This window comes from Channa argus, unplaced genomic scaffold (genome assembly GCF_033026475.1).
Source record: "Channa argus isolate prfri unplaced genomic scaffold, Channa argus male v1.0 Contig020, whole genome shotgun sequence".
In the NCBI taxonomy this organism is placed as follows: domain Eukaryota; kingdom Metazoa; phylum Chordata; class Actinopteri; order Anabantiformes; family Channidae; genus Channa; species Channa argus.
Window position 1 is genome coordinate 375,677 of NW_027125239.1, and position 24,136 is coordinate 399,812.

Below are 24,136 nucleotides of genomic sequence, written 5' to 3' on the forward strand. Positions count from 1 at the left end.
AGAGGGAACATCCTAATTTATCTTTGTATGTTGCACCCTGACCCCCTAGACAGGGGCGTAACAGACCAGTACAGTTATAGTACTTTGTACTTTGCCACATTTATCTTCTTCTTAGCAAGTGTCATGCATTCTGCTTCTCCAGCGTTTTTAAGAGCTGTTGATGATGTCAAATGCAGCTTACGGCCACACCGCTCTCTAAGCGCCCGATCTCGTCCGATCTCGGCAGCCAAATAGAGCCGGGCCTGGTTAGTACTTGGTAGGAAGACCGCCTGGGAATACCAGGTGCTGTAAGCTTTTTTGCTTGGGTTTACGGGCAGCACAAGCTGGTGTTACTGCCTATTTATTCATAGAAATTGTTCTATATTTTCATCAAATTTTGTTCTTTCATTGCTGTTTTGCTACTTTATTGGTTTGCCAACCATCGTGCTTCATTACTAGTAGACCATGTTACGGTCCTGGCCATATGTGTTGTTTTTATTTTCTTGTTCTTATAGGTGCCCTGCCTGATTGGCCGGATTGGGGGGCAGTACAGGAAGCTGATTGGTCCATCCTACACTTCCTGGAGTTTTAAAAGTACGGTTCCCAACAGCAAGCGAGGCTCTTTCTGGCATCAGCACCTGTTTGCTGTTCTTGGTTTCCAAACCTTATTTAGCATTTTTGAATTGTTAGGTTTTGTGACGTGGTTTTGTTATAAATTGTATATTTTGTAAATAGTATTAAATCTGTAGGGGTGAACTGCCATTTTCTTTGGACCGTTTTCACATTAGGGAGTTAGGGTTAGCGACTGTCTTTTGGTTTGTTTATTTCTATCAGGCTAGCTAGCACTTTCTGTGGGAAATGGCTTATTTTGTTTATTATGTTGGCCTTGGTTCGCCATGAGTTGTGTCATTTTTTGTTTGTCACTTTCTTTCGTTTAAAATAAATATCATTCTGTTGGAACATCTCGATCCTGGATTTTGGTTTGGGGATCGGAGAGGGAACATGCTAATTTATCTTTGTATGTTGCACCCTGACCCCCTAGACAGGGGCGTAACAGACCAGTACAGTTATAGTACTTTGTACTTTGCCACATTTATCTTCTTCTTAGCAAGTGTCATGCATTCTGCTTCTCCAGCGTTTTTAAGAGCTGTTGATGATGTCAAATGCAGCTTACGGCCCCACCGCTCTCTAAGCGCCCGATCTCGGCAGCCAAATAGAGCCGGGCCTGGTTAGTACTTGGTAGGAAGACCGCCTGGGAATACCAGGTGCTGTAAGCTTTTTTGCTTGGGTTTACGGGCAGCACAAGCTGGTGTTACTGCCTATTTATTCATAGAAATTGTTCTATATTTTCATCAAATTTTGTTCTTTCATTGCTGTTTTGCTACTTTATTGGTTTGCCAACCATCGTGCTTCATTACTAGTAGACCATGTTACGGTCCTGGCCATATGTGTTGTTTTTATTTTCTTTTTCTTATAGGTGCCCTGCCTGATTGGCCGGATTGGGGGGCAGTACAGGAAGCTGATTGGTCCATCCTACACTTCCTGGAGTTTTAAAAGTACGGTTCCCAACAGCTAGCGAGGCTCTTTCTGGCATCAGCACCTGTTTGCTGTTCTTGGTTTCCAAACCGTATTTAGCATTTTTGAATTGTTAGGTTTTGTGCCGTGGTTTTGTTTATAAATTGTATATTTTGTAAATAGTATTAAATCTGTAGGGGTGAACTGCCATTTTCTTTGGACTGTTTTCACATTAGGGAGTTATGGTTAGCGACTGTCTTTTGGTTTGTTTATTTCTATCAGGCTAGCTAGCACTTTCTGTGGGAAATGGCTTATTTTGTTTATTATGTTGGCCTTGGTTCGCCCTGAGTTGTAGTGTCATGTTTTGTTTGACACTTTCTTTCGTTTAAAATAAATATCATTCTGTTGGAACATCTCGATCCTGGATTATGGTTTGGAGACCGGAGAGGGAACATCCTAATTTATCTTTGTATGTTGCACCCTGACCCCCTAGACAGGGGCGTAACAGACCAGTACAGTTATAGTACTTTGTACTTTGCCACATTTATCTTCTTCTTAGCAAGTGTCATGCATTCTGCTTCTCCAGCGTTTTTAAGAGCTGTTGATGATGTCAAATGCAGCTTACGGCCACACCGCTCTCTAAGCGCCCGATCTCGTCCGATCTCGGCAGCCAAATAGAGCCGGGCCTGGTTAGTACTTGGTAGGAAGACCGCCTGGGAATACCAGGTGCTGTAAGCTTTTTTGCTTGGGTTTACGGGCAGCACAAGCTGGTGTTACTGCCTATTTATTCATAGAAATTGTTCTATATTTTCATCAAATTTTGTTCTTTCATTGCTGTTTTGCTACTTTATTGGTTTGCCAACCATCGTGCTTCATTACTAGTAGACCATGTTACGGTCCTGGCCATATGTGTTGTTTTTATTTTCTTGTTCTTATAGGTGCCCTGCCTGATTGGCCGGATTGGGGGGCAGTACAGGAAGCTGATTGGTCCATCCTACACTTCCTGGAGTTTTAAAAGTACGGTTCCCAACAGCAAGCGAGGCTCTTTCTGGCATCAGCACCTGTTTGCTGTTCTTGGTTTCCAAACCTTATTTAGCATTTTTGAATTGTTAGGTTTTGTGACGTGGTTTTGTTATAAATTGTATATTTTGTAAATAGTATTAAATCTGTAGGGGTGAACTGCCATTTTCTTTGGACCGTTTTCACATTAGGGAGTTAGGGTTAGCGACTGTCTTTTGGTTTGTTTATTTCTATCAGGCTAGCTAGCACTTTCTGTGGGAAATGGCTTATTTTGTTTATTATGTTGGCCTTGGTTCGCCCTGAGTTGTGTCATTTTTTGTTTGTCACTTTCTTTCGTTTAAAATAAATATCATTCTGTTGGAACATCTCGATCCTGGATTTTGGTTTGGGGATCGGAGAGGGAACATGCTAATTTATCTTTGTATGTTGCACCCTGACCCCCTAGACAGGGGCGTAACAGACCAGTACAGTTATAGTACTTTGTAATTTGCCACATTTATCTTCTTCTTAGTAAGTGTCATGCATTCTGCTTCTCTAGCGTTTTTAAGAGCTGTTGATGATGTCAAATGCAGCTTACGGCCACACCGCTCTCTAAGCGCCCGATCTCGTCCGATCTCGGCAGCCAAATAGAGCCGGGCCTGGTTAGTACTTGGTAGGAAGACCGCCTGGGAATACCAGGTGCTGTAAGCTTTTTTGCTTGGGTTTACGGGCAGCACAAGCTGGTGTTACTGCCTATTTATTCATAGAAATTGTTCTATATTTTCATCAAATTTTGTTCTTTCATTGCTGTTTTGCTACTTTATTGGTTTGCCAACCATCGTGCTTCATTACTAGTAGACCATGTTACGGTCCTGGCCATATGTGTTGTTTTTATTTTCTTTTTCTTATAGGTGCCCTGCCTGATTGGCCGGATTGGGGGGCAGTACAGGAAGCTGATTGGTCCATCCTACACTTCCTGGAGTTTTAAAAGTACGGTTCCCAACAGCTAGCGAGGCTCTTTCTGGCATCAGCACCTGTTTGCTGTTCTTGGTTTCCAAACCTTATTTAGCATTTTTGAATTGTTAGGTTTTGTGCCGTGGTTTTGTTTATAAATTGTATATTTTGTAAATAGTATTAAATCTGTAGGGGTGAACTGCCATTTTCTTTGGACTGTTTTCACATTAGGGAGTTATGGTTAGCGACTGTCTTTTGGTTTGTTTATTTCTATCAGGCTAGCTAGCACTTTCTGTGGGAAATGGCTTATTTTGTTTATTATGTTGGCCTTGGTTCGCCCTGAGTTGTAGTGTCATGTTTTGTTTGACACTTTCTTTCGTTTAAAATAAATATCATTCTGTTGGAACATCTCGATCCTGGATTATGGTTTGGAGACCGGAGAGGGAACATCCTAATTTATCTTTGTATGTTGCACCCTGACCCCCTAGACAGGGGCGTAACAGACCAGTACAGTTATAGTACTTTGTACTTTGCCACATTTATCTTCTTCTTAGCAAGTGTCATGCATTCTGCTTCTCCAGCGTTTTTAAGAGCTGTTGATGATGTCAAATGCAGCTTACGGCCACACCGCTCTCTAAGCGCCCGATCTCGTCCGATCTCGGCAGCCAAATAGAGCCGGGCCTGGTTAGTACTTGGTAGGAAGACCGCCTGGGAATACCAGGTGCTGTAAGCTTTTTTGCTTGGGTTTACGGGCAGCACAAGCTGGTGTTACTGCCTATTTATTCATAGAAATTGTTCTATATTTTCATCAAATTTTGTTCTTTCATTGCTGTTTTGCTACTTTATTGGTTTGCCAACCATCGTGCTTCATTACTAGTAGACCATGTTACGGTCCTGGCCATATGTGTTGTTTTTATTTTCTTGTTCTTATAGGTGCCCTGCCTGATTGGCCGGATTGGGGGGCAGTACAGGAAGCTGATTGGTCCATCCTACACTTCCTGGAGTTTTAAAAGTACGGTTCCCAACAGCAAGCGAGGCTCTTTCTGGCATCAGCACCTGTTTGCTGTTCTTGGTTTCCAAACCTTATTTAGCATTTTTGAATTGTTAGGTTTTGTGACGTGGTTTTGTTATAAATTGTATATTTTGTAAATAGTATTAAATCTGTAGGGGTGAACTGCCATTTTCTTTGGACCGTTTTCACATTAGGGAGTTAGGGTTAGCGACTGTCTTTTGGTTTGTTTATTTCTATCAGGCTAGCTAGCACTTTCTGTGGGAAATGGCTTATTTTGTTTATTATGTTGGCCTTGGTTCGCCCTGAGTTGTGTCATTTTTTGTTTGTCACTTTCTTTCGTTTAAAATAAATATCATTCTGTTGGAACATCTCGATCCTGGATTTTGGTTTGGGGATCGGAGAGGGAACATGCTAATTTATCTTTGTATGTTGCACCCTGACCCCCTAGACAGGGGCGTAACAGACCAGTACAGTTATAGTACTTTGTACTTTGCCACATTTATCTTCTTCTTAGCAAGTGTCATGCATTCTGCTTCTCCAGCGTTTTTAAGAGCTGTTGATGATGTCAAATGCAGCTTACGGCCCCACCGCTCTCTAAGCGCCCGATCTCGTCCGATCTCGGCAGCCAAATAGAGCCGGGCCTGGTTAGTACTTGGTAGGAAGACCGCCTGGGAATACCAGGTGCTGTAAGCTTTTTTGCTTGGGTTTACGGGCAGCACAAGCTGGTGTTACTGCCTATTTATTCATAGAAATTGTTCTATATTTTCATCAAATTTTGTTCTTTCATTGCTGTTTTGCTACTTTATTGGTTTGCCAACCATCGTGCTTCATTACTAGTAGACCATGTTACGGTCCTGGCCATATGTGTTGTTTTTATTTTGTTGTTCTTATAGGTGCCCTGCCTGATTGGCCGGATTGGGGGGCAGTACAGGAAGCTGATTGGTCCATCCTACACTTCCTGGAGTTTTAAAAGTACGGTTCCCAACAGCTAGCGAGGCTCTTTCTGGCATCAGCACCTGTTTGCTGTTCTTGGTTTCCAAACCTTATTTAGCATTTTTGAATTGTTAGGTTTTGTGCCGTGGTTTTGTTTATAAATTGTATATTTTGTAAATAGTATTAAATCTGTAGGGGTGAACTGCCATTTTCTTTGGAGTGTTTTCACATTAGGGAGTTAGGGTTAGCGACTGTCTTTTGGTTTGTTTATTTCTATCAGGCTAGCTAGCACTTTCTGTGGGAAATGGCTTATTTTGTTTATTATGTTGGCCTTGGTTCGCCCTGAGTTGTAGTGTCATGTTTTGTTTGACACTTTCTTTCGTTTAAAATAAATATCATTCTGTTGGAACATCTCGATCCTGGATTTTGGTTTGGGGATCGGAGAGGGAACATGCTAATTTATCTTTGTATGTTGCACCCTGACCCCCTAGACAGCGGCGTAACAGACCAGTACAGTTATAGTACTTTGTACTTTGCCACATTTATCTTCTTCTTAGCAAGTGTCATGCATTCTGCTTCTCCAGCGTTTTTAGGAGCTGTTGATGATGTCAAATGCAGCTTACGGCCACACCGCTCTCTAAGCGCCCGATCTCGTCCGATCTCGGCAGCCAAATAGAGCCGGGCCTGGTTAGTACTTGGTAGGAAGACCGCCTGGGAATACCAGGTGCTGTAAGTTTTTTTGCTTGGGTTTACGGGCAGCACAAGCTGGTGTTACTGCCTATTTATTCATAGAAATTGTTCCATATTTTCATCAAATTTTGTTCTTTCATTGCTGTTTTGCTACTTTATTGGTTTGTCAACCATCGTGCTTCATTACTAGTAGACCATGTTACGGTCCTGGCCATATGTGTTGTTTTTATTTTGTTGTTCTTATAGGTGCCCTGCCTTATCTGCCGGATTGGGGGGCAGTACAGGAAGCTGATTGGTCCATCCTTCACTTCCTGGAGTTTTAAAAGTACGGTTCCCAACAGCTAGCGAGGCTCTTTCTGGCAGCAGCACCTGTTTGCTGTTCTTGGTTTCCAAACCTTATTTAGCATTTTTGAATTGTTAGGTTTTGTGCCGTGGTTTTGTTTATAAATTGTATATTTTGTAAATAGTATTAAATCTGTAGGGGTGAACTGCCATTTTCTTTGGAGTGTTTTCACATTAGGGAGTTAGGGTTAGCGACTATCTTTTGGTTTGTTTATTTTTATCAGGCTAGCTAACACTTTCTGTGGGAAATGGCTTATTTTGTTTATTATGTTGGCCTTGGTTCGCCATGAGTTGTAGTGTCATGTTTTGTTTGACACTTTCTTTCGTTTAAAATAAATATCATTCTGTTGGAACATCTCAATCCTGGATTTTGGTTTGAGGATCGGAGAGGGAACATCCAAATTTATCTTTGTATGTTTCACCCTGACCCCCTAGACAGGGGCGTAACAGACCAGTACAGTTATAGTACTTTGTACTTTGCCATATTTATCTTCTTCTTAGCAAGTGTCATGCATTCTGCTTCTCCAGCGTTTTTAAGAGCTGTTGATGATGTCAAATGCAGCTTACGGCCACACCGCTCTCTAAGCGCCCGATCTCGTCCGATCTCGGCAGCCAAATAGAGCCGGGCCTGGTTAGTACTTGGTAGGAAGACCGCCTGGGAATACCAGGTGCTGTAAGCTTTTTTGCTTGGGTTTACGGGCAGCACAAGCTGGTGTTACTGCCTATTTATTCATAGAAATTGTTCTATATTTTCATCAAATTTTGTTCTTTCATTGCTGTTTTGCTACTTTATTGGTTTGCCAACCATCGTGCTTCATTACTAGTAGACCATGTTACGGTCCTGGCCATATGTGTTGTTTTTATTTTCTTGTTCTTATAGGTGCCCTGCCTGATTGGCCGGATTGGGGGGCAGTACAGGAAGCTGATTGGTCCATCCTACACTTCCTGGAGTTTTAAAAGTACGGTTCCCAACAGCAAGCGAGGCTCTTTCTGGCATCAGCACCTGTTTGCTGTTCTTGGTTTCCAAACCTTATTTAGCATTTTTGAATTGTTAGGTTTTGTGACGTGGTTTTGTTATAAATTGTATATTTTGTAAATAGTATTAAATCTGTAGGGGTGAACTGCCATTTTCTTTGGACCGTTTTCACATTAGGGAGTTAGGGTTAGCGACTGTCTTTTGGTTTGTTTATTTCTATCAGGCTAGCTAGCACTTTCTGTGGGAAATGGCTTATTTTGTTTATTATGTTGGCCTTGGTTCGCCCTGAGTTGTGTCATTTTTTGTTTGTCACTTTCTTTCGTTTAAAATAAATATCATTCTGTTGGAACATCTCGATCCTGGATTTTGGTTTGGGGATCGGAGAGGGAACATGCTAATTTATCTTTGTATGTTGCACCCTGACCCCCTAGACAGGGGCGTAACAGACCAGTACAGTTATAGTACTTTGTACTTTGCCACATTTATCTTCTTCTTAGCAAGTGTCATGCATTCTGCTTCTCCAGCGTTTTTAAGAGCTGTTGATGATGTCAAATGCAGCTTACGGCCACACCGCTCTCTAAGCGCCCGATCTCGTCCGATCTCGGCAGTCAAATAGAGCCGGGCCTGGTTAGTACTTGGTAGGAAGACCGCCTGGGAATACCAGGTGCTGTAAGCTTTTTTGCTTGGGTTTACGGGCAGCACAAGCTGGTGTTACTGCCTATTTATTCATAGAAATTGTTCTATATTTTCATCAAATTTTGTTCTTTCATTGCTGTTTTGCTACTTTATTGATTTGCCAACCATCGTGCTTCATTACTAGTAGACCATGTTACGGTCCTGGCCATATGTGTTGTTTTTATTTTCTTGTTCTTATAGGTGCCCTGCCTGATTGGCCGGATTGGGGGGCAGTACAGGAAGCTGATTGGTCCATCCTACACTTCCTGGAGTTTTAAAAGTACGGTTCCCAACAGCAAGCGAGGCTCTTTCTGGCATCAGCACCTGTTTGCTGTTCTTGGTTTCCAAACCTTATTTAGCATTTTTGAATTGTTAGGTTTTGTGACGTGGTTTTGTTATAAATTGTATATTTTGTAAATAGTATTAAATCTGTAGGGGTGAACTGCCATTTTCTTTGGACCGTTTTCACATTAGGGAGTTAGGGTTAGCGACTGTCTTTTGGTTTGTTTATTTCTATCAGGCTAGCTAGCACTTTCTGTGGGAAATGGCTTATTTTGTTTATTATGTTGGCCTTGGTTCGCCCTGAGTTGTGTCATTTTTTGTTTGTCACTTTCTTTCGTTTAAAATAAATATCATTCTGTTGGAACATCTCGATCCTGGATTTTGGTTTGGGGATCGGAGAGGGAACATGCTAATTTATCTTTGTATGTTGCACCCTGACCCCCTAGACAGGGGCGTAACAGACCAGTACAGTTATAGTACTTTGTACTTTGCCACATTTATCTTCTTCTTAGCAAGTGTCATGCATTCTGCTTCTCCAGCGTTTTTAAGAGCTGTTGATGATGTCAAATGCAGCTTACGGCCACACCGCTCTCTAAGCGCCCGATCTCGTCCGATCTCGGCAGCCAAATAGAGCCGGGCCTGGTTAGTACTTGGTAGGAAGACCGCCTGGGAATACCAGGTGCTGTAAGCTTTTTTGCTTGGGTTTACGGGCAGCACAAGCTGGTGTTACTGCCTATTTATTCATAGAAATTGTTCTATATTTTCATCAAATTTTGTTCTTTCATTGCTGTTTTGCTACTTTATTGGTTTGCCAACCATCGTGCTTCATTACTAGTAGACCATGTTACGGTCCTGGCCATATGTGTTGTTTTTATTTTATTTTTCTTATAGGTGCCCTGCCTGATTGGCCGGATTGGGGGGCAGTACAGGAAGCTGATTGGTCCATCCTACACTTCCTGGAGTTTTAAAAGTACGGTTCCCAACAGCTAGCGAGGCTCTTTCTGGCATCAGCACCTGTTTGCTGTTCTTGGTTTCCAAACCTTATTTAGCATTTTTGAATTGTTAGGTTTTGTGCCGTGGTTTTGTTTATAAATTGTATATTTTGTAAATAGTATTAAATCTGTAGGGGTGAACTGCCATTTTCTTTGGACTGTTTTCACATTAGGGAGTTAGGGTTAGCGACTGTCTTTTGGTTTGTTTATTTCTATCAGGCTAGCTAGCACTTTCTGTGGGAAATGGCTTATTTTGTTTATTATGTTGGCCTTGGTTCGCCATGAGTTGTGTCATTTTTTGTTTGTCACTTTCTTTCGTTTAAAATAAATATCATTCTGTTGGAACATCTCGATCCTGGATTTTGGTTTGGGGATCGGAGAGGGAACATGCTAATTTATCTTTGTATGTTGCACCCTGACCCCCTAGACAGGGGCGTAACAGACCAGTACAGTTATAGTACTTTGTACTTTGCCACATTTATCTTCTTCTTAGCAAGTGTCATGCATTCTGCTTCTCCAGCGTTTTTAAGAGCTGTTGATGATGTCAAATGCAGCTTACGGCCCCACCGCTCTCTAAGCGCTCGATCTCGTCCGATCTCGGCAGCCAAATAGAGCCGAGCCTGGTTAGTACTTGGTAGGAAGACCGCCTGGGAATACCAGGTGCTGTAAGCTTTTTTGCTTGGGTTTACGGGCAGCACAAGCTGGTGTTACTGCCTATTTATTCATAGAAATTGTTCTATATTTTCATCAAATTTTGTTCTTTCATTGCTGTTTTGCTACTTTATTGGTTTGCCAACCATCGTGCTTCATTACTAGTAGACCATGTTACGGTCCTGGCCATATGTGTTGTTTTTATTTTCTTGTTCTTATAGGTGCCCTGCCTGATTGGCCGGATTGGGGGGCAGTACAGGAAGCTGATTGGTCCATCCTACACTTCCTGGAGTTTTAAAAGTACGGTTCCCAACAGCAAGCGAGGCTCTTTCTGGCATCAGCACCTGTTTGCTGTTCTTGGTTTCCAAACCTTATTTAGCATTTTTGAATTGTTAGGTTTTGTGACGTGGTTTTGTTATAAATTGTATATTTTGTAAATAGTATTAAATCTGTAGGGGTGAACTGCCATTTTCTTTGGACCGTTTTCACATTAGGGAGTTAGGGTTAGCGACTGTCTTTTGGTTTGTTTATTTCTATCAGGCTAGCTAGCACTTTCTGTGGGAAATGGCTTATTTTGTTTATTATGTTGGCCTTGGTTCGCCATGAGTTGTGTCATTTTTTGTTTGTCACTTTCTCTCGTTTAAAATAAATATCATTCTGTTGGAACATCTCGATCCTGGATTTTGGTTTGGGGATCGGAGAGGGAACATGCTAATTTATCTTTGTATGTTGCACCCTGACCCCCTAGACAGGGGCGTAACAGACCAGTACAGTTATAGTACTTTGTACTTTGCCACATTTATCTTCTTCTTAGCAAGTGTCATGCATTCTGCTTCTCCAGCGTTTTTAAGAGCTGTTGATGATGTCAAATGCAGCTTACGGCCACACCGCTCTCTAAGCGCCCGATCTCGTCCGATCTCGGCAGCCAAATAGAACCGGGCCTGGTTAGTACTTGGTAGGAAGACCGCCTGGGAATACCAGGTGCTGTAAGCTTTTTTGCTTGGGTTTACGGGCAGCACAAGCTGGTGTTACTGCCTATTTATTCATAGAAATTGTTCTATATTTTCATCAAATTTTGTTCTTTCATTGCTGTTTTGCTACTTTATTGGTTTGCCAACCATCGTGCTTCATTACTAGTAGACCATGTTACGGTCCTGGCCATATGTGTTGTTTTTATTTTCTTGTTCTTATAGGTGCCCTGCCTGATTGGCCGGATTGGGGGGCAGTACAGGAAGCTGATTGGTCCATCCTACACTTCCTGGAGTTTTAAAAGTACGGTTCCCAACAGCAAGCGAGGCTCTTTCTGGCATCAGCACCTGTTTGCTGTTCTTGGTTTCCAAACCTTATTTAGCATTTTTGAATTGTTAGGTTTTGTGACGTGGTTTTGTTATAAATTGTATATTTTGTAAATAGTATTAAATCTGTAGGGGTGAACTGCCATTTTCTTTGGACCGTTTTCACATTAGGGAGTTAGGGTTAGCGACTGTCTTTTGGTTTGTTTATTTCTATCAGGCTAGCTAGCACTTTCTGTGGGAAATGGCTTATTTTGTTTATTATGTTGGCCTTGGTTCGCCCTGAGTTGTGTCATTTTTTGTTTGTCACTTTCTCTCGTTTAAAATAAATATCATTCTGTTGGAACATCTCGATCCTGGATTTTGGTTTGGGGATCGGAGAGGGAACATGCTAATTTATCTTTGTATGTTGCACCCTGACCCCCTAGACAGGGGCGTAACAGACCAGTACAGTTATAGTACTTTGTACTTTGCCACATTTATCTTCTTCTTAGCAAGTGTCATGCATTCTGCTTCTCCAGCGTTTTTAAGAGCTGTTGATGATGTCAAATGCAGCTTACGGCCACACCGCTCTCTAAGCGCCCGATCTCGTCCGATCTCGGCAGCCAAATAGAGCCGGGCCTGGTTAGTACTTGGTAGGAAGACCGCCTGGGAATACCAGGTGCTGTAAGCTTTTTTGCTTGGGTTTACGGGCAGCACAAGCTGGTGTTACTGCCTATTTATTCATAGAAATTGTTCTATATTTTCATCAAATTTTGTTCTTTCATTGCTGTTTTGCTACTTTATTGGTTTGCCAACCATCGTGCTTCATTACTAGTAGACCATGTTACGGTCCTGGCCATATGTGTTGTTTTTATTTTCTTGTTCTTATAGGTGCCCTGCCTGATTGGCCGGATTGGGGGGCAGTACAGGAAGCTGATTGGTCCATCCTACACTTCCTGGAGTTTTAAAAGTACGGTTCCCAACAGCAAGCGAGGCTCTTTCTGGCATCAGCACCTGTTTGCTGTTCTTGGTTTCCAAACCTTATTTAGCATTTTTGAATTGTTAGGTTTTGTGACGTGGTTTTGTTATAAATTGTATATTTTGTAAATAGTATTAAATCTGTAGGGGTGAACTGCCATTTTCTTTGGACCGTTTTCACATTAGGGAGTTAGGGTTAGCGACTGTCTTTTGGTTTGTTTATTTCTATCAGGCTAGCTAGCACTTTCTGTGGGAAATGGCTTATTTTGTTTATTATGTTGGCCTTGGTTCGCCATGAGTTGTGTCATTTTTTGTTTGTCACTTTCTTTCGTTTAAAATAAATATCATTCTGTTGGAACATCTCGATCCTGGATTTTGGTTTGGGGATCGGAGAGGGAACATGCTAATTTATCTTTGTATGTTGCACCCTGACCCCCTAGACAGGGGCGTAACAGACCAGTACAGTTATAGTACTTTGTACTTTGCCACATTTATCTTCTTCTTAGTAAGTGTCATGCATTCTGCTTCTCTAGCGTTTTTAAGAGCTGTTGATAATGTCAAATGCAGCTTACGGCCACACCGCTCTCTAAGCGCCCGATCTCGTCCGATCTCGGCAGCCAAATAGAGCCGGGCCTGGTTAGTACTTGGTAGGAAGACCGCCTGGGAATACCAGGTGCTGTAAGCTTTTTTGCTTGGGTTTACGGGCAGCACAAGCTGGTGTTACTGCCTATTTATTCATAGAAATTGTTCTATATTTTCATCAAATTTTGTTCTTTCATTGCTGTTTTGCTACTTTATTGGTTTGCCAACCATCGTGCTTCATTACTAGTAGACCATGTTACGGTCCTGGCCATATGTGTTGTTTTTATTTTCTTGTTCTTATAGGTGCCCTGCCTGATTGGCCGGATTGGGGGGCAGTACAGGAAGCTGATTGGTCCATCCTACACTTCCTGGAGTTTTAAAAGTACGGTTCCCAACAGCAAGCGAGGCTCTTTCTGGCATCAGCACCTGTTTGCTGTTCTTGGTTTCCAAACCTTATTTAGCATTTTTGAATTGTTAGGTTTTGTGACGTGGTTTTGTTATAAATTGTATATTTTGTAAATAGTATTAAATCTGTAGGGGTGAACTGCCATTTTCTTTGGACCGTTTTCACATTAGGGAGTTAGGGTTAGCGACTGTCTTTTGGTTTGTTTATTTCTATCAGGCTAGCTAGCACTTTCTGTGGGAAATGGCTTATTTTGTTTATTATGTTGGCCTTGGTTCGCCATGAGTTGTGTCATTTTTTGTTTGTCACTTTCTTTCGTTTAAAATAAATATCATTCTGTTGGAACATCTCGATCCTGGATTTTGGTTTGGGGATCGGAGAGGGAACATGCTAATTTATCTTTGTATGTTGCACCCTGACCCCCTAGACAGGGGCGTAACAGACCAGTACAGTTATAGTACTTTGTACTTTGCCACATTTATCTTCTTCTTAGTAAGTGTCATGCATTCTGCTTCTCTAGCGTTTTTAAGAGCTGTTGATGATGTCAAATGCAGCTTACGGCCCCACCGCTCTCTAAGCGCCCGATCTCGTCCGATCTCGGCAGCCAAATAGAGCCGGGCCTGGTTAGTACTTGGTAGGAAGACCGCCTGGGAATACCAGGTGCTGTAAGCTTTTTTGCTTGGGTTTACGGGCAGCACAAGCTGGTGTTACTGCCTATTTATTCATAGAAATTGTTCTATATTTTCATCAAATTTTGTTCTTTCATTGCTGTTTTGCTACATTATTGGTTTGCCAACCATCGTGCTTCATTACTAGTAGACCATGTTACGGTCCTGGCCATATGTGTTGTTTTTATTTTCTTTTTCTTATAGGTGCCCTGCCTGATTGGCCGGATTGGGGGGCAGTACAGGAAGCTGATTGGTCCATCCTACACTTCCTGGAGTTTTAAAAGTACGGTTCCCAACAGCTAGCGAGGCTCTTTCTGGCATCAGCACCTGTTTGCTGTTCTTGGTTTCCAAACCTTATTTAGCATTTTTGAATTGTTAGGTTTTGTGCCGTGGTTTTGTTTATAAATTGTATATTTTGTAAATAGTATTAAATCTGTAGGGGTGAACTGCCATTTTCTTTGGACTGTTTTCACATTAGGGAGTTATGGTTAGCGACTGTCTTTTGGTTTGTTTATTTCTATCAGGCTAGCTAGCACTTTCTGTGGGAAATGGCTTATTTTGTTTATTATGTTGGCCTTGGTTCGCCCTGAGTTGTAGTGTCATGTTTTGTTTGACACTTTCTTTCGTTTAAAATAAATATCATTCTGTTGGAACATCTCGATCCTGGATTATGGTTTGGAGACCGGAGAGGGAACATCCTAATTTATCTTTGTATGTTGCACCCTGACCCCCTAGACAGGGGCGTAACAGACCAGTACAGTTATAGTACTTTGTACTTTGCCACATTTATCTTCTTCTTAGCAAGTGTCATGCATTCTGCTTCTCCAGCGTTTTTAAGAGCTGTTGATGATGTCAAATGCAGCTTACGGCCACACCGCTCTCTAAGCGCCCGATCTCGTCCGATCTCGGCAGCCAAATAGAGCCGGGCCTGGTTAGTACTTGGTAGGAAGACCGCCTGGGAATACCAGGTGCTGTAAGCTTTTTTGCTTGGGTTTACGGGCAGCACAAGCTGGTGTTACTGCCTATTTATTCATAGAAATTGTTCTATATTTTCATCAAATTTTGTTCTTTCATTGCTGTTTTGCTACTTTATTGGTTTGCCAACCATCGTGCTTCATTACTAGTAGACCATGTTACGGTCCTGGCCATATGTGTTGTTTTTATTTTCTTGTTCTTATAGGTGCCCTGCCTGATTGGCCGGATTGGGGGGCAGTACAGGAAGCTGATTGGTCCATCCTACACTTCCTGGAGTTTTAAAAGTACGGTTCCCAACAGCAAGCGAGGCTCTTTCTGGCATCAGCACCTGTTTGCTGTTCTTGGTTTCCAAACCTTATTTAGCATTTTTGAATTGTTAGGTTTTGTGACGTGGTTTTGTTATAAATTGTATATTTTGTAAATAGTATTAAATCTGTAGGGGTGAACTGCCATTTTCTTTGGACCGTTTTCACATTAGGGAGTTAGGGTTAGCGACTGTCTTTTGGTTTGTTTATTTCTATCAGGCTAGCTAGCACTTTCTGTGGGAAATGGCTTATTTTGTTTATTATGTTGGCCTTGGTTCGCCCTGAGTTGTGTAATTTTTTGTTTGTCACTTTCTTTCGTTTAAAATAAATATCATTCTGTTGGAACATCTCGATCCTGGATTTTGGTTTGGGGATCGGAGAGGGAACATGCTAATTTATCTTTGTATGTTGCACCCTGACCCCCTAGACAGGGGCGTAACAGACCAGTACAGTTATAGTACTTTGTACTTTGCCACATTTATCTTCTTCTTAGCAAGTGTCATGCATTCTGCTTCTCCAGCGTTTTTAAGAGCTGTTGATGATGTCAAATGCAGCTTACGGCCCCACCGCTCTCTAAGCGCCCGATCTCGTCCGATCTCGGCAGCCAAATAGAGCCGGGCCTGGTTAGTACTTGGTAGGAAGACCGCCTGGGAATACCAGGTGCTGTAAGCTTTTTTGCTTGGGTTTACGGGCAGCACAAGCTGGTGTTACTGCCTATTTATTCATAGAAATTGTTCTATATTTTCATCAAATTTTGTTCTTTCATTGCTGTTTTGCTACTTTATTGGTTTGCCAACCATCGTGCTTCATTACTAGTAGACCATGTTACGGTCCTGGCCATATGTGTTGTTTTTATTTTGTTGTTCTTATAGGTGCCCTGCCTGATTGGCCGGATTGGGGGGCAGTACAGGAAGCTGATTGGTCCATCCTACACTTCCTGGAGTTTTAAAAGTACGGTTCCCAACAGCTAGCGAGGCTCTTTCTGGCATCAGCACCTGTTTGCTGTTCTTGGTTTCCAAACCTTATTTAGCATTTTTGAATTGTTAGGTTTTGTGCCGTGGTTTTGTTTATAAATTGTATATTTTGTAAATAGTATTAAATCTGTAGGGGTGAACTGCCATTTTCTTTGGAGTGTTTTCACATTAGGGAGTTAGGGTTAGCGACTGTCTTTTGGTTTGTTTATTTCTATCAGGCTAGCTAGCACTTTCTGTGGGAAATGGCTTATTTTGTTTATTATGTTGGCCTTGGTTCGCCCTGAGTTGTAGTGTCATGTTTTGTTTGACACTTTCTTTCGTTTAAAATAAATATCATTCTGTTGGAACATCTCGATCCTGGATTTTGGTTTGGGGATCGGAGAGGGAACATGCTAATTTATCTTTGTATGTTGCACCCTGACCCCCTAGACAGCGGCGTAACAGACCAGTACAGTTATAGTACTTTGTACTTTGCCACATTTATCTTCTTCTTAGCAAGTGTCATGCATTCTGCTTCTCCAGCGTTTTTAGGAGCTGTTGATGATGTCAAATGCAGCTTACGGCCACACCGCTCTCTAAGCGCCCGATCTCGTCCGATCTCGGCAGCCAAATAGAGCCGGGCCTGGTTAGTACTTGGTAGGAAGACCGCCTGGGAATACCAGGTGCTGTAAGTTTTTTTGCTTGGGTTTACGGGCAGCACAAGCTGGTGTTACTGCCTATTTATTCATAGAAATTGTTCCATATTTTCATCAAATTTTGTTCTTTCATTGCTGTTTTGCTACTTTATTGGTTTGTCAACCATCGTGCTTCATTACTAGTAGACCATGTTACGGTCCTGGCCATATGTGTTGTTTTTATTTTGTTGTTCTTATAGGTGCCCTGCCTTATCTGCCGGATTGGGGGGCAGTACAGGAAGCTGATTGGTCCATCCTTCACTTCCTGGAGTTTTAAAAGTACGGTTCCCAACAGCTAGCGAGGCTCTTTCTGGCAGCAGCACCTGTTTGCTGTTCTTGGTTTCCAAACCTTATTTAGCATTTTTGAATTGTTAGGTTTTGTGCCGTGGTTTTGTTTATAAATTGTATATTTTGTAAATAGTATTAAATCTGTAGGGGTGAACTGCCATTTTCTTTGGAGTGTTTACACATTAGGGAGTTAGGGTTAGCGACTATCTTTTGGTTTGTTTATTTTTATCAGGCTAGCTAACACTTTCTGTGGGAAATGGCTTATTTTGTTTATTATGTTGGCCTTGGTTCGCCATGAGTTGTAGTGTCATGTTTTGTTTGACACTTTCTTTCGTTTAAAATAAATATCATTCTGTTGGAACATCTCAATCCTGGATTTTGGTTTGAGGATCGGAGAGGGAACATCCAAATTTATCTTTGTATGTTTCACCCTGACCCCCTAGACAGGGGCGTAACAGACCAGTACAGTTATAGTACTTTGTACTTTGCCATATTTATCTTCTTCTTAGCAAGTGTCATGCATTCTGCTTCTCCAGCGTTTTTAAGAGCTGTTGATGATGTCAAATGCAGCTTACGGCCACACCGCTCTCTAAGCGCCCGATCTCGTCCGATCTCGGCAGCCAAATAGAGCCGGGCCTGGTTAGTACTTGGTAGGAAGACCGCCTGGGAATACCAGGTGCTGTAAGCTTTTTTGCTTGGGTTTACGGGCAGCACAAGCTGGTGTTACTGCCTATTTATTCATAGAAATTGTTCTATATTTTCATCAAATTTTGTTCTTTCATTGCTGTTTTGCTACTTTATTGGTTTGCCAACCATCGTGCTTCATTACTAGTAGACCATGTTACGGTCCTGGCCATATGTGTTGTTTTTATTTTCTTGTTCTTATAGGTGCCCTGCCTGATTGGCCGGATTGGGGGGCAGTACAGGAAGCTGATTGGTCCATCCTACACTTCCTGGAGTTTTAAAAGTACGGTTCCCAACAGCAAGCGAGGCTCTTTCTGGCATCAGCACCTGTTTGCTGTTCTTGGTTTCCAAACCTTATTTAGCATTTTTGAATTGTTAGGTTTTGTGACGTGGTTTTGTTATAAATTGTATATTTTGTAAATAGTATTAAATCTGTAGGGGTGAACTGCCATTTTCTTTGGACCGTTTTCACATTAGGGAGTTAGGGTTAGCGACTGTCTTTTGGTTTGTTTATTTCTATCAGGCTAGCTAGCACTTTCTGTGGGAAATGGCTTATTTTGTTTATTATGTTGGCCTTGGTTCGCCATGAGTTGTGTCATTTTTTGTTTGTCACTTTCTTTCGTTTAAAATAAATATCATTCTGTTGGAACATCTCGATCCTGGATTTTGGTTTGGGGATCGGAGAGGGAACATGCTAATTTATCTTTGTATGTTGCACCCTGACCCCCTAGACAGGGGCGTAACAGACCAGTACAGTTATAGTACTTTGTACTTTGCCACATTTATCTTCTTCTTAGCAAGTGTCATGCATTCTGCTTCTCCAGCGTTTTTAAGAGCTGTTGATGATGTCAAATGCAGCTTACGGCCCCACCGCTCTCTAAGCGCTCGATCTCGTCCGATCTCGGCAGCCAAATAGAACCGGGCCTGGTTAGTACTTGGTAGGAAGACCGCCTGGGAATACCAGGTGCTGTAAGCTTTTTTGCTTGGGTTTACGGGCAGCACAAGCTGGTGTTACTGCCTATTTATTCATAGAAATTGTTCTATATTTTCATCAAATTTTGTTCTTTCATTGCTGTTTTGCTACTTTATTGGTTTGCCAACCATCGTGCTTCATTACTAGTAGACCATGTTACGGTCCTGGCCATATGTGTTGTTTTTATTTTCTTGTTCTTATAGGTGCCCTGCCTGATTGGCCGGATTGGGGGGCAGTACAGGAAGCTGATTGGTCCATCCTACACTTCCTGGAGTTTTAAAAGTACGGTTCCCAACAGCAAGCGAGGCTCTTTCTGGCATCAGCACCTGTTTGCTGTTCTTGGTTTCCAAACCTTATTTAGCATTTTTGAATTGTTAGGTTTTGTGACGTGGTTTTGTTATAAATTGTATATTTTGTAAATAGTATTAAATCTGTAGGGGTGAACTGCCATTTTCTTTGGACCGTTTTCACATTAGGGAGTTAGGGTTAGCGACTGTCTTTTGGTTTGTTTATTTCTATCAGGCTAGCTAGCACTTTCTGTGGGAAATGGCTTATTTTGTTTATTATGTTGGCCTTGGTTCGCCATGAGTTGTGTCATTTTTTGTTTGTCACTTTCTCTCGTTTAAAATAAATATCATTCTGTTGGAACATCTCGATCCTGGATTTTGGTTTGGGGATCGGAGAGGGAACATGCTAATTTATCTTTGTATGTTGCACCCTAACCCCCTAGACAGGGGCGTAACAGACCAGTACAGTTATAGTACTTTGTACTTTGCCACATTTATCTTCTTCTTAGCAAGTGTCATGCATTCTGCTTCTCCAGCGTTTTTAAGAGCTGTTGATGATGTCAAATGCAGCTTACGGCCCCACCGCTCTCTAAGCGCTCGATCTCGTCCGATCTCGGCAGCCAAATAGAGCCGGGCCTGGTTAGTACTTGGTAGGAAGACCGCCTGGGAATACCAGGTGCTGTAAGCTTTTTTGCTTGGGTTTACGGGCAGCACAAGCTGGTGTTACTGCCTATTTATTCATAGAAATTGTTCTATATTTTCATCAAATTTTGTTCTTTCATTGCTGTTTTGCTACTTTATTGGTTTGCCAACCATAGTGCTTCATTACTAGTAGACCATGTTACGGTCCTGGCCATATGTGTTGTTTTTATTTTGTTGTTCTTATAGGTGCCCTGCCTGATTGGCCGGATTGGGGGGCAGTACAGGAAGCTGATTGGTCCATCCTACACTTCCTGGAGTTTTAAAAGTACGGTTCCCAACAGCTAGCGAGGCTCTTTCTGGCATCAGCACCTGTTTGCTGTTCTTGGTTTCCAAACCTTATTTAGCATTTTTGAATTGTTAGGTTTTGTGCCGTGGTTTTGTTTATAAATTGTATATTTTGTAAATAGTATTAAATCTGTAGGGGTGAACTGCCATTTTCTTTGGACTGTTTTCACATTAGGGAGTTAGGGTTAGCGACTGTCTTTTGGTTTGTTTATTTCTATCAGGCTAGCTAGCACTTTCTGTGGGAAATGGCTTATTTTGTTTATTATGTTGGCCTTGGTTCGCCCTGAGTTGTAGTGTCATGTTTTGTTTGACACTTTCTTTCGTTTAAAATAAATATCATTCTGTTGGAACATCTCGATCCTGGATTTTGGTTTGGGGATCGGAGAGGGAACATGCTAATTTATCTTTGTATGTTGCACCCTGACCCCCTAGACAGGGGCGTAACAGACCAGTACAGTTATAGTACTTTGTACTTTGCCACATTTATCTTCTTCTTAGCAAGTGTCATGCATTCTGCTTCTCCAGCGTTTTTAAGAGCTGTTGATGATGTCAAATGCAGCTTACGGCCACACTGCTCTCTAAGCGCCCGATCCCGTCCGATCTCAGCAGCCAAATATGGCCGGGCCTTGTTAGTACTTGGTAGGAAGACCGCCTGGGAATACCACGTGCTGTAAGCTTCTTTGCTTGGGTTTACGGGCAGCACAAGCTGGTGTTACTGCCTATTTATTCATAGAAATTGTTCTATATTTTCATCAAATTTTGTTCTTTCATTGCTGTTTTGCTACTTTATTGGTTTGCCAACCATCGTGCTTCATTACTAGTAGACCATGTTACAGTCCTGGCCATATGTGTTGTTTTTATTTTCTTGTTCTTATAGGTGCCCTGCCTGATTGGCCGGATTGGGGGGCAGTACAGGAAGCTGATTGGTCCATCCTACACTTCCTGGAGTTTTAAAAGTACGGTTCCCAACAGCTAGCGAGGCTCTTTCTGGCATCAGCACCTGTTTGCTGTTCTTGGTTTCCAAACCTTATTTAGCATTTTTGAATTGTTAGGTTTTGTGCCGTGGATTTGTTTATAAATTGTATATTTTGTAAATAGTATTAAATCTGTAGGGGTGAACTGCCATTTTCTTTGGAGTGTTTTCACATTAGGGAGTTAGGGTTAGCGACTATCTTTTGGTTTGTTTATTTCTATCAGGCTAGCTAACACTTTCGGTGGGAAATGGCTTATTTTGTTTATTATGTTGGCCTTGGTTCGCCCTGAGTTGTAGAGTCATGTTTTGTTTGACACTTTCTTTCGTTTAAAATAAATATCATTCTGTTGGAACATCTCAATCCTGGATTTTGGTTTGAGGATCGGAGAGGGAACATCCAAATTTATCTTTGTCTGTTTCACCCTGACCCCCTAGACAGGGGCGTAACAGACCAGTACAGTTATAATACTTTGTACTTTGCCATATTTATCTTCTTCTTAGCAAGTGTCATGCATTCTGCTTCTCCAGCGTTTTTAAGAGCTGTTGATGATGTCAAATGCAGCTTACGGCCACACCGCTCTCTAAGCGCCCGATCTCGTCCGATCTCGGCAGCCAAATAGAGCCGGGCCTGGTTAGTACTTGGTAGGAAGACCGCCTGGGAATACCAGGTGCTGTAAGCTTTTTTGCTTGGGTTTACGGGCAGCACAAGCTGGTGTTACTGCCTATTTATTCATAGAAATTGTTCTATATTTTCATCAAATTTTGTTCTTTCATTGCTGTTTTGCTACTTTATTGGTTTGCCAACCATCGTGCTTCATTACTAGTAGACCATGTTACGGTCCTGGCCATATGTGTTGTTTTTATTTTCTTGTTCTTATAGGTGCCCTGCCTGATTGGCCGGATTGGGGGGCAGTACAGGAAGCTGATTGGTCCATCCTACACTTCCTGGAGTTTTAAAAGTACGGTTCCTAACAGCAAGCGAGGCTCTTTCTGGCATCAGCACCTGTTTGCTGTTCTTGGTTTCCAAACCTTATTTAGCATTTTTGAATTGTTAGGTTTTGTGACGTGGTTTTGTTATAAATTGTATATTTTGTAAATAGTATTAAATCTGTAGGGGTGAACTGCCATTTTCTTTGGACCGTTTTCACATTAGGGAGTTAGGGTTAGCGACTGTCTTTTGGTTTGTTTATTTCTATCAGGCTAGCTAGCACTTTCTGTGGGAAATGGCTTATTTTGTTTATTATGTTGGCCTTGGTTCGCCATGAGTTGTGTCATTTTTTGTTTGTCACTTTCTTTCGTTTAAAATAAATATCATTCTGTTGGAACATCTCGATCCTGGATTTTGGTTTGGGGATCGGAGAGGGAACATGCTAATTTATCTTTGTATGTTGCACCCTGACCCCCTAGACAGGGGCGTAACAGACCAGTACAGTTATAGTACTTTGTACTTTGCCACATTTATCTTCTTCTTAGCAAGTGTCATGCATTCTGCTTCTCCAGCGTTTTTAAGAGCTGTTGATGATGTCAAATGCAGCTTACGGCCCCACCGCTCTCTAAGCGCCCGATCTCGTCCGATCTCGGCAGCCAAATAGAGCCGGGCCTGGTTAGTACTTGGTAGGAAGACCGCCTGGGAATACCAGGTGCTGTAAGCTTTTTTGCTTGGGTTTACGGGCAGCACAAGCTGGTGTTACTGCCTATTTATTCATAGAAATTGTTCTATATTTTCATCAAATTTTGTTCTTTCATTGCTGTTTTGCTACTTTATTGGTTTGCCAACCATCGTGCTTCATTACTAGTAGACCATGTTACGGTCCTGGCCATATGTGTTGTTTTTATTTTCTTGTTCTTATAGGTGCCCTGCCTGATTGGCCGGATTGGGGGGCAGTACAGGAAGCAGATTGGTCCATCCTACACTTCCTGGAGTTTTAAAAGTACGGTTCCCAACAGCAAGCGAGGCTCTTTCTGGCATCAGCACCTGTTTGCTGTTCTTGGTTTCCAAACCGTATTTAGCATTTTTGAATTGTTAGGTTTTGTGACGTGGTTTTGTTATAAATTGTATATTTTGTAAATAGTATTAAATCTGTAGGGGTGAACTGCCATTTTCTTTGGACCGTTTTCACATTAGGGAGTTAGGGTTAGCGACTGTCTTTTGGTTTGTTTATTTCTATCAGGCTAGCTAGCACTTTCTGTGGGAAATGGCTTATTTTGTTTATTATGTTGGCCTTGGTTCGCCATGAGTTGTGTCATTTTTTGTTTGTCACTTTCTTTCGTTTAAAATAAATATCATTCTGTTGGAACATCTCGATCCTGGATTTTGGTTTGGGGATCGGAGAGGGAACATGCTAATTTATCTTTGTATGTTGCACCCTGACCCCCTAGACAGGGGCGTAACAGACCAGTACAGTTATAGTACTTTGTACTTTGCCACATTTATCTTCTTCTTAGCAAGTGTCATGCATTCTGCTTCTCCAGCGTTTTTAAGAGCTGTTGATGATGTCAAATGCAGCTTACGGCCCCACCGCTCTCTAAGCGCCCGATCTCGTCCGATCTCGGCAGCCAAATAGAGCCGGGCCTGGTTAGTACTTGGTAGGAAGACCGCCTGGGAATACCAGGTGCTGTAAGCTTTTTTGCTTGGGTTTACGGGCAGCACAAGCTGGTGTTACTGCCTATTTATTCATAGAAATTGTTCTATATTTTCATCAAATTTTGTTCTTTCATTGCTGTTTTGCTACTTTATTGGTTTGCCAACCATCGTGCTTCATTACTAGTAGACCATGTTACGGTCCTGGCCATATGTGTTGTTTTTATTTTGTTGTTCTTATAGGTGCCCTGCCTGATTGGCCGGATTGGGGGGCAGTACAGGAAGCTGATTGGTCCATCCTACACTTCCTGGAGTTTTAAAAGTACGGTTCCCAACAGCTAGCGAGGCTCTTTCTGGCATCAGCACCTGTTTGCTGTTCTTGGTTTCCAAACCTTATTTAGCATTTTTGAATTGTTAGGTTTTGTGCCGTGGTTTTGTTTATAAATTGTATATTTTGTAAATAGTATTAAATCTGTAGGGGTGAACTGCCATTTTCTTTGGACCGTTTTCACATTAGGGAGTTAGGGTTA

At 41.9% G+C, this 24,136-nt stretch overlaps 25 pseudogenes; all 25 read left to right on the forward strand.

Annotated features, from left to right (window-relative positions):
- Window positions 1–175: 175 nt before the first annotated feature.
- LOC137114947 (5S ribosomal RNA) lies at window positions 176–294 on the forward strand (annotated as a pseudogene).
- Window positions 295–1,147: 853 nt separating this feature from the next.
- On the forward strand, window positions 1,148–1,256 carry LOC137114778 (5S ribosomal RNA; annotated as a pseudogene).
- Window positions 1,257–2,113: 857 nt separating this feature from the next.
- On the forward strand, window positions 2,114–2,232 carry LOC137114948 (5S ribosomal RNA; annotated as a pseudogene).
- An 853-nt stretch (window positions 2,233–3,085) lies between these two features.
- On the forward strand, window positions 3,086–3,204 carry LOC137114949 (5S ribosomal RNA; annotated as a pseudogene).
- An 857-nt stretch (window positions 3,205–4,061) lies between these two features.
- LOC137114950 (5S ribosomal RNA) lies at window positions 4,062–4,180 on the forward strand (annotated as a pseudogene).
- Window positions 4,181–5,033: 853 nt separating this feature from the next.
- Window positions 5,034–5,152, forward strand: LOC137114451 (5S ribosomal RNA; annotated as a pseudogene).
- An 857-nt stretch (window positions 5,153–6,009) lies between these two features.
- LOC137115221 (5S ribosomal RNA) lies at window positions 6,010–6,128 on the forward strand (annotated as a pseudogene).
- Window positions 6,129–6,985: 857 nt separating this feature from the next.
- Window positions 6,986–7,104, forward strand: LOC137114951 (5S ribosomal RNA; annotated as a pseudogene).
- An 853-nt stretch (window positions 7,105–7,957) lies between these two features.
- LOC137114874 (5S ribosomal RNA) lies at window positions 7,958–8,076 on the forward strand (annotated as a pseudogene).
- An 853-nt stretch (window positions 8,077–8,929) lies between these two features.
- On the forward strand, window positions 8,930–9,048 carry LOC137114952 (5S ribosomal RNA; annotated as a pseudogene).
- An 854-nt stretch (window positions 9,049–9,902) lies between these two features.
- On the forward strand, window positions 9,903–10,021 carry LOC137114703 (5S ribosomal RNA; annotated as a pseudogene).
- Window positions 10,022–10,874: 853 nt separating this feature from the next.
- LOC137114556 (5S ribosomal RNA) lies at window positions 10,875–10,993 on the forward strand (annotated as a pseudogene).
- Window positions 10,994–11,846: 853 nt separating this feature from the next.
- Window positions 11,847–11,965, forward strand: LOC137114953 (5S ribosomal RNA; annotated as a pseudogene).
- An 853-nt stretch (window positions 11,966–12,818) lies between these two features.
- On the forward strand, window positions 12,819–12,937 carry LOC137114954 (5S ribosomal RNA; annotated as a pseudogene).
- An 853-nt stretch (window positions 12,938–13,790) lies between these two features.
- LOC137114452 (5S ribosomal RNA) lies at window positions 13,791–13,909 on the forward strand (annotated as a pseudogene).
- An 857-nt stretch (window positions 13,910–14,766) lies between these two features.
- Window positions 14,767–14,885, forward strand: LOC137114955 (5S ribosomal RNA; annotated as a pseudogene).
- An 853-nt stretch (window positions 14,886–15,738) lies between these two features.
- LOC137114453 (5S ribosomal RNA) lies at window positions 15,739–15,857 on the forward strand (annotated as a pseudogene).
- An 857-nt stretch (window positions 15,858–16,714) lies between these two features.
- LOC137115222 (5S ribosomal RNA) lies at window positions 16,715–16,833 on the forward strand (annotated as a pseudogene).
- An 857-nt stretch (window positions 16,834–17,690) lies between these two features.
- Window positions 17,691–17,809, forward strand: LOC137114956 (5S ribosomal RNA; annotated as a pseudogene).
- Window positions 17,810–18,662: 853 nt separating this feature from the next.
- LOC137114683 (5S ribosomal RNA) lies at window positions 18,663–18,781 on the forward strand (annotated as a pseudogene).
- Window positions 18,782–19,634: 853 nt separating this feature from the next.
- On the forward strand, window positions 19,635–19,753 carry LOC137114655 (5S ribosomal RNA; annotated as a pseudogene).
- An 857-nt stretch (window positions 19,754–20,610) lies between these two features.
- On the forward strand, window positions 20,611–20,729 carry LOC137114799 (5S ribosomal RNA; annotated as a pseudogene).
- An 857-nt stretch (window positions 20,730–21,586) lies between these two features.
- Window positions 21,587–21,705, forward strand: LOC137114958 (5S ribosomal RNA; annotated as a pseudogene).
- An 853-nt stretch (window positions 21,706–22,558) lies between these two features.
- On the forward strand, window positions 22,559–22,677 carry LOC137114455 (5S ribosomal RNA; annotated as a pseudogene).
- An 853-nt stretch (window positions 22,678–23,530) lies between these two features.
- On the forward strand, window positions 23,531–23,649 carry LOC137114456 (5S ribosomal RNA; annotated as a pseudogene).
- The last annotated feature ends 487 nt before the right edge of the window (window positions 23,650–24,136 follow it).